We start from the raw sequence: 9,594 nt of genomic DNA, 5'->3' as shown, positions 1-9,594 counted from the left end.
ATTCCCTCCTAACTGTTCTTGGTGCTTCTATTTCAGCCCATTTACAATCCATTCTATATATCAAGAAAATGACATTTTAAGATGAGTGAAATCACATCATTTCACTCATTGGCTGAAAACCATACAAGGCTGCTGCCACTTCAATGTAATCCAAACTTCTTGCCATGTCCTACACAGTTCTATATGATCTGATCTTGTCTCCCGTTTTTGACCTTGCCACCTATGACTACCATCTTTACTTATTTTATTCTAGGCACAGTGGATTTATGGGCAGGCCATTCTTCCTTTGGGATGCTCATTCCTTCCTTAAGAACATTGGTGCACTGCTTGGTTTATTATCTTTGGAATTCTTTTTCTTTTATTGTTGTTGCAGTTTTTGGCTGGGGCGGGGTTTGAACCCACCACCTGCAGTATATGGGGCTGATGCTCTAATCCTTGAGCCACAGGAGTTGGAATTCCAACAGGAGCTTCCACAGGAGCTACCTTCCTTGGAATTCTTAAAGACTGGGTCTGCCTCTTCATTAGTCTTGGCTCATAGATAACCACCTGTTATGGACTGAATTGTGTCCCCTATAAATTCATATGTTGAAGTCTTAACTTCTAGTACCCCAGGATTTTACTATCTTAGTCTAATAAGGCTGCTAAAATGCTATCTATGTTTAATGGTGGCTTAAACAATAAAAATATATTTACTCATAATTCTGGAAGGTGGAAATCTCAAATCAATGTATGAGAAGTTTGATTTTCTCTTGAGGTCTTTCTCCTGGGCTTGCAGAAAGTCATTTTCTTGTCATGTCCTAACACAGCCTTTCTCAATATGTGAATATCCTTTTGTGTCTCTTCCTGTTTTTATGAGGACAGAGGTTATATCAGATTAGGAACATACCTCTGTGTTTTCATTTAATCTTAATTATGTCCTTAAGGGCCCATTCTCCAAATACAAATACTTTGGGCATTAGGGATTCAACACATGAATTTTTAGGGGAGGTACACAATTCAGTTAATAACAGTGACTGTATTTGAAGCTAAGGTAATTAAAGAGGTAATTAAGTTAAAATAAGACCATTAAGGTGGGCCTTAATCCACAATGACTGATAAGGTCCTTATCAGAATAGGAGATTAAGACACTGACACTCATAAAAGATGAAAATGTGAAGACACAGGGAGAGGATGACCATCTACAAGTCAAGGAGAGAAATCTAAGAAGAAACCACTCCTATTAACACATTGATTTCAGACTTCTAGCTCCAAGAAATTTGAAAAAGTACATTTTTGTTTTTATGCATTTTTAAGCCACTCAGGCTATGTTTCTTTAGGATGGTAGCTCTCGCACATTAGTACATCATCTAGGTGAGGTCTTCTCTGATCACTCAAGCTAAGCAGAGACCCTTTGTTTTCTCCATTCTATTGTCTTATCATTGGAATATAACCCGATAAGAGCAGGGATCTATGTTGTTCTCTCTCTCCTGCACTTGTGAGACCCCTAGTATTAGTGGGATAAATGAGTAGATGATAGGATGACCAACTGAATACCTGACTGGAGGAATCATCTTATAGATCACAAACCCAGAAAAAATGGAACATGGGCTGGGTAAATGTTGAAGAATAGAACTTCATAAAACCCTACCTAGGAAAGAACAGTGAGATTATAAAGATGTTAACAGTTTTCGGTCAAAAGTTTGGTCAGGCTTGAAGACCTTCTCATGCATACTCCATGAGAGGAAAAGTCAAGACAGAACAACCACAATGACCACAACCACATAGTTGAACAACTGAACTGTAGAATTGAAATACAGTGTAGCTGTCCTTCCATGAGATTCCTGCCAAATAAAAGACTTGGTAGGAAGGGAAAGCAAGACTCTCAAGAGACTTTCCAAAAACGTTGGCCTTTCATTGTGGCTGTAATGAGGCCGATCTCCTTTTTAAGTGCAGCCCATCTGTCACATTTCAGATGCTCAGGCCTGTCTTGCTTTATGTTCCTTCCTGTGCATAAAGCAAGAAGCCCAAATCTTTGCTTAAATCTAACACTTCTCTGCTCCATTTGCCACACTAACTCTCTCCATGCAGCCCAGATACTTGGCAGAGTGCTTGCTTGGCTGTGTTTACATTTCCTCACTTTGACTACTTTCTGTCTAATCTTTGCTCAACGTGGCTCATACTCTGCTTTTTACTGGTCCTAATACCAATAGCTGATATTTTGTTAAAATTATAGAAATCTCTTTTCCCAAGTTTTGGGGATAAACTACAAGTTAGGAAAATCATGAAGCTACCAATTAGCACACCAGCATCTAAGAAGAGCAGTCCTGGAAATTAAAAGAAAATATGATTTTTAAAAATAAAGCAACAAAAGCAGTTTGAAAAGCTAATAATTTGGTATTACTTAGTTATAAAAACACATCAACTTTATATCTATATATTTATATCATATTAGATTTCTAATTCAGTGTAATTCATTGTGCAAAAAAGTGTTGATATGAGCTAAAGATAGAACCAGATTCTATAATGACATCATTAACTTCTGATTGAACATGTGTAAAAATGCTGACTCCTTTGAAGACCAAGGGTATAAATTACCTTTGATGGAATGAATCTAAAGAACCAAGTTTGGTTCTGGTGACTATCATGATATGTTCACAATGGAATTAAAGCTTTCCAAGAGCTATTTCCAAAACTCTTCAGTAAGTTCTGTTTTCTGAATCGTGATAGTAATTTTACCAGTGTTAAGCATCTTGTTATTAAATTTTTATATTTGGGTCAAGTAGGTGATGTTGTCATTTTAATTTTCCTCCTGAGAAAAGTGTTTCAGTACCTTGTCTTAAGTTCAATACATAAGTTGTAGACTAAGGAATTAGACTCCGGAAGTTTAATTCCATAAATTTCTTTAACCATTACATACGCTAAATTGAAGGAAAATTTTGATGTCTAAAAATTGCACATACAAATATATAGTGACAGGTAATTACCTACAACTGTTATAACTTATAAAATGTGTTTTTTTAAAAACCAAACAATTACATATACAAATTTTTTTTTGACGTTCTTGGCTGGGGCTGGGTTGGAACCCACCACCTCCAGCATATGAGGCCAGCGCCCTATTCCTTGAGCCACAGGTGCCACCCAATTATATATACAATGTTTAATCAAATTTTATTTTCTTTACATTTGTAATCATAGACTTTGATTGATACTTACATGCATATTCCATGTGCTTTGGACAAAAGTTTGTGCAGATAATGTATTCAGCATAACTAAAAACTGCATGTATACAAACGGTGCCAATATATATATATATACAATTTAAGAAAGGAGAAAGACTGTATTAAAATTTAAAAACTCAAGTCTCCTTTGACTTCTGCAATTTTAAGGAGTGCTCAGCATGACTTGTATGTATTCATCTTTTGTTATTGGTATATATTGTGTATTACAAATTAAATACAGTTTTTCCTTTCTTAAAATGTGTATACATATTTTTGGCCACTTTTGTGTTCATGTATGCATTTGACGATTGATTGATCAATTGATAGTCACCATGTACCTGTTTTGATATTACGATTCAAAATTTTTCCCGGTCAGGAGCTTGACAAAGGTACACTGAGAAAGGCTGAAAGTTCCTGCCTTTAATTGCTGCATGTGTAATGAGATGTTATTTGTTTTGTAGAGTTGATATTCAGACACAGTTTCATTTCTCTTTTGTTCACATTATTCTGCTTTCCAGTGACAGTCCAAGCCTCATAGTCATGTTTTGATTAAGAGAGTAATGCTTTATTAAATTTTGAATAGAGCCTGTTATCAGTGTGGTGTTATTGAAATAGCAGCACAATATTCTTCAGCTGCTTTGTGAAAGGAGAACAAAATGTGATTTCTCCCCTTACTTTGAATCCTAGTTGTTTACAGTGGTTTAAATATTTCTTATTGTGAAAGGCTCCAATTTTAGTTGGAGATGATATTGGGTTGTTTCACTGATTCTGTTATCTTCAGACACATAGGAGGTGTGGTCCACCTATTCCAAATTTATTACTTCTTGAGACGGAGATGTATTGACATGAAAATTTGATTACTACTCTAAATTCTATTTACTGGCTCTAAGTATATGCAATGTATTTCTGAGAGCCTAATGACTTTTTTAAAGTTTTTCTTTTTCTTCTATGTGGTATTAATATTTGGTTAGTAAAATGCAAGGTCTAGGGGGACGTTTTACAAAAAATGCATGAGCAAGGCCAGACTTTGGAATTCATGTCATTTTTAGATTTGCAAACTACTTAGAAAGAATTCATTTTCACATGGTCAGTGCTTAGTTATAAAAATCTGTGAAAGGAAGGAGTGGGAGTAGACAATTCTTCATCCTTTTAATTCACACTTTTATGCTGAGTAATTTTATTAATTTAGTCTTCTATGCTGTATTGGCCTCTATAAATATGAGTTGAATATATAATATGATGGAAATTGTTGATTTGAGCCACTCCCTGATGTCAAGTGCTTTACAGGTAAGAGATATGTTAATATATTCAACTAATGTTTATTTACTGGCTATGATGTGTAAAAAACAGTGATAAATGAATACATTTGGGAAGAATCATGGAATGTAAATATTCAAGTTGCCTCATGATTAACAAGCATTTGAAGAGGAGCCTATGCTCATAGAACCTAACAGATGCAAATAGCCAAAAATAAGGTCTAAGGTTATGGTCCTAGTGTCACTATCAGTGGGCTTTATCTAGCTGCAAAAAGCACCTGACACCTTGGTTTTATTGGTAATAGACATTGTAGAAGAGATTTTCCTATAAACTTCTTTATAAATGTCCTTAAAAGGACTGCTGATCTAAAGATTTGAAAGACATTACCTCTTAGTTTCCTATCCTTGCTGTAACAAATTATTTCAAATTTAGTGGCTAAATACAACACAAATCTATTTTATATCTCTGAAAGTCAAAAGTCCATATTATTATTTTTAAACAATCACACTGCTTAACGTTACATTTAAGATATTGTGGCCATCATGGCTCAAGCTATTTTTAAGATATCTATCTGGCGAGTGACGGTCAAACTTAGACTATGTTCTGAACAGATCTTCATCTTCCAAAATGTGTTTGTATAATACTTAACAATATTCAAAACTCAAAACTGGTGAACAAAAGTTTGCTTCTAAGGAATACTTTGGATTTTAACAAAAACAACAACAACAAAAAATAGCTACTGACAAAGAAATAAAATTGATTTTATTGTTTAATATTGATAATGATAAATATTATTTTATGGAGTATTTACCAAGCATCAAGCTATATTCTAAGTGTACATATTTTAATTCATTTATTCCTCAAAGTGATAAGGTGAGTTAGAGTTATTTCTCTATTTTAAGATGAGGGAACTGAAGCACAGAAGCTGAATAACTTGCCCCTAGTCCAAATTACACGGCAAGGAAGGGACTGAGATAGAATTTGAACTCAGGCCTTCTAGCTCTAGATCCAGGTACACTAAGAAGTTTGAAAAAAAGATTTAGAGCCAGATGTCCTTAAGAGAGTTCAAGTGTATTTTTTCTTAATTTACAGTTGGGGAGATAATATGGCAGAGGAGTCAAGGCAAGTCCTGAGGTTTTTGTCCTGAGATGTTCATTCCAAATTTTAAATGATGTATCTCTGCTATTAGACTTTATTTTGAGATCCTTCCTTAGTTTACTCTTTATGTATATTTGAACCCCTAATACTCTAAAAAAATCACTAATACAATGAAAACATGTATTATGATGTTAATAATTTTGTACTTCCTTTCTAACCCATACTCCTTGTAATCAGACGTGGTACCAAGTGTTTCTGTAAAGTCACATGACTGACTTTTAACAAATGTTATAAAACTTACCTATTAAAATGAGTGCCCTTCCCATTATGACCATAATTTATTTATTAGGAATAGTTCAAAATACTAGTTAGCTATTATCTTTTCAAATTCAATTTACTTGCAAAAGAAAATATTGTCTATTCACACAAGTCAAAACCACACACCAGCAGCTCTGAAGGCCGTTCCCAAAGGTACCTGTCCACAATGAACAGACGATGCTGTAGTTCTCTGAAGCAGTAGTGCCTCTCCTCCCAGAGTGACCATTCTGAAGACAAGGTGCAGAGTTGCAGGCATAATGGGGAGCACACCCTTCCAGTTGGTTTGGCTGTCAGGAGTGTGACTTTGGTCTCTCCAAGATGAGTGTCAAAATTTTGACTGTATGGCTCCCTGCCTGTCGCTCAGTGGATAGGGTGCTGGGTCTCCCAAACAACAATGACAACTACAACAAAAAATAGCTGGGCATTGTGGTGGGTGCCTGTAGTCCCAGCTACTTGGGAGGCTGAGGCATGAGAATCACTTAAACCCAAGAGTTTGAGGTTGCTGTGAACTGTGATGCCACGCCACTCTACCAAGGGCGACATAGTGAGACTGTCTCAAAAAACAAAAAATTGATTGTAATAGTCTAGTTGCAATCATACTTGGAAGAATTCTACAAAATAATTTGGTTTGAATGAGTGAATCACAGCCTGGAATAACTAGCTATAATTGCTTTAAAATATAACATAGAATTAACCATAAATGATACAAGAAGGTTCTGAAGTCATTTTCAATTTTCTCTCCTTAGAAGTGAGTAAAAATGTTCGTTAGGTATAGCTAAGCAAAATATTCCTGCTCTGGTTCAGACCTCTCTTCTGTACTTGTCTGTGTCCTGTTCAGAGCATTCTGGGTGACTGGTCCCAACCATTCCTTTCATCATTGAGCTTGTCCTTGTTTTCTAATTATGACTTCTTCAAAGCTCATCTCAAGTACAGAGTACTATCACATACTATACCTCTGCTCTTCAAAACACTTGGTCTTGCGTACTTATTATTGGAGAACGGCTTCTGTTTACATTTGTATAGCTCTGCAGCTTTAATCTCTGCCATCTGTCTTCACCTCTATGTGCTGTGGTCAGCTTCTGGGCCAGTGATGAAAGGAATGTTTTTAATCCAGTTATTTCAGTAGGAAGAGTAAATTAGTAAATGACATGTAAGCTGAAAATGGATTTTCCCCTTTGGGGAAAAGATAGCACACACTTATACGCACATTCATAAACACATATATCAGAGACTCAATGCACCAAATTTCTTGTGTAATACATTTAAACATCCCTTTGGCTTCAGGGGTTCTGTACATCCACTTCATGTCCGGTGTCATCGGGGGTATATTTCGGAGAGTGCCTTCACTCTAAGTCATTGCTGGTGGTAGCGATTTAGTTTCCTATCGCCTTTAAATCCATCTTAAGGCACTCGGCTCAGCTTAATGTAAGCAAGTGACTTAGGCAGCAACATTTCTCTGGGTATTATAGTCCTGAAGCCCCTTAACTAAGCTCTAGTACAGAAACTCTTGTAAATCCAGCATTAACTGGAAAAGTTTGCCAGAAGGCTGAGGTCTGGCTGTGCCACCACTTAGAAGATTCCACTGTCTTATAAGGTGCATGGAAAAACTTTCCTTGGTTTTTCAGAGAGTGGTTCATCAGTTTTCATAAAAGAGAGAAAGGCCTCTACAAATATTGTAACTTTACAGTATATTAAGCAAGTGCTACTTTTAGTGTTTTTTTGCATGTAGATGATGATAAACATGGTCACAGATACAAAAGAATTTGGATCAAAAACAATAAATTATAGAAGCAAAATATTAAAGATTGATAATGTTATGGATATAGAAACGCATAACATAATGTATGGATTATTAGTTAAATAACAAGTGTTTATTAAGTTCCTAATCATGCAAAAGTCTATTAAAATTTAAAAATTTCTAAATAAAATATCTTCATTTTCCAAATATTTAACACAAATCCCTAAATTACTGAATGTATGATAGTTCTTTCTTCTTAGCATGCAGCTTATTGTTTTTTATTACACCTCAGATTTGGAGTCATTAGACAAGAAGCTGGTCAATATTCATTAGAACAGACCATAAATGCCAATCTGCTAAAATTTTGTTCAATGCCAACTCATTTACTTTAGATTAGATATTTGTTCTTCTAGAAATGCTGAACATTTTATGCATGTCTAAAATATTATTTTAATCTAGTTTCAAGCAATGAAAGATCAATTCTTTACCATTTCATTGATGATTTTAATCATAAGAAGTTAATTACCAATGTTAAAAATATGCTTATATTAAACAGTAATAAAAAGTAGGAAGGTATAAGGAATATCATTCTTAGGACTGTTTAATAAACCTGGGAAGGAATATAGGTGTGTTGTAAATATATGTAGCATAAGAGTTGCTCAAGCATTATTTATAATGTGAAAATATTTAAAAAGACACACTCAACTTATATTTTTAATTCTCAAAGAAATGGACCAACATTTATTTTCTACATGTTAAACATATTTAATAAATTCTTGTTGAGTAGATTAAACATGTGTTGACTAGACATTAGCCATTTAAAAGAGATCTAACGTGCTATAATAAAATACTTTATAACACCTGCTGCAGCAGTTTTCTCAAGGATCAAGACAATTACTGTGACATTATTTAAAGAAAATGACCAGATCAGTAGTAAGGCTGCTTCAGCAGTATGTTTCCATACCAAACAGCTGTTTACAAAGGTATCACAAAATTTCATCAAGTATTTTATTTATATTAGAGGTTAAATGAAACATCTGGCCATACCTGATAGCAAAGTTACAAACATCACAATTGATCTGACTTTGTAATTAAGGCTCAGGGTTGGGGTGGACTGGAGGCTTTGAAAGGCGATTTCAAATAGCTCTAACTTTGGCTGAAGAGTTAATTCTGTTCAAAAACCTGTTGTATAATTTGGCCTATACTTATTTCAGGCCTGGCCTATGGCAGTCATGTCTAATATATCATAGCATGTTCACAGACTCTTCAATAAAAATTTACTGACTTAAACCACTATTAGTAATCTTTACATGTATTTTTCCCTAACACATTAACATATTTAAAATGTTCCTTGAAAAATTTATTGTCTTATTACAAAAATGCCACCAAGAATACAAAATCTATAACTTATAAGTAAGGCTTAAGGAGTTACTAAATATATAGAAAGTTTAGTTTTCCAAGAAAAATACTAGATATATGCAAAATCTATGATAAAACTAATAATAAGAAAGTTACTAAGCAATTTAAATATTGAAGAGCAAAGATAGTGACTTAAGATCTGTTAAAGTCCAATTTAAAGTTGGTTGTTGCATTTAACCCAGTTATAGCCCTATTGATAGCACTATTGCGGAGAAAGGAGAAAGGCAGAGTCAAAAACAGGTTTGGGGGTTCAATGGTATAAACTGTGACTGTTTTCTAATTTCCTTTCACAGTTTAGAAGATAAGTTGCTCACTGGCAGTTGCAGGATGGGAGGGCAGGAAAAATGGAAAGTATTTTTGAACTTTGTTTATTCTACACAAACACCCAGAAGAATTTATGAAGAATTTGCAATCAGTTTTTGTTTCTTTGTTCTTTAATAACAGCTTCAATAATGTTGCCCAACTTCGAAACACAATGTAGACACGATCTGAGGCAGCTTCATGACTGTATTGAACCTAAGAGCCATGCCTGGACCCACCTTTCTGCTACATCCTAAGGGTATGTCC

Source organism: Otolemur garnettii, unplaced genomic scaffold (genome assembly GCF_000181295.1).
Source record: "Otolemur garnettii isolate 467f Iridium unplaced genomic scaffold, OtoGar3 scaffold00113, whole genome shotgun sequence".
Lineage (NCBI taxonomy): Eukaryota > Metazoa > Chordata > Mammalia > Primates > Galagidae > Otolemur > Otolemur garnettii.
This window is presented reverse-complemented; position numbering follows the sequence as displayed.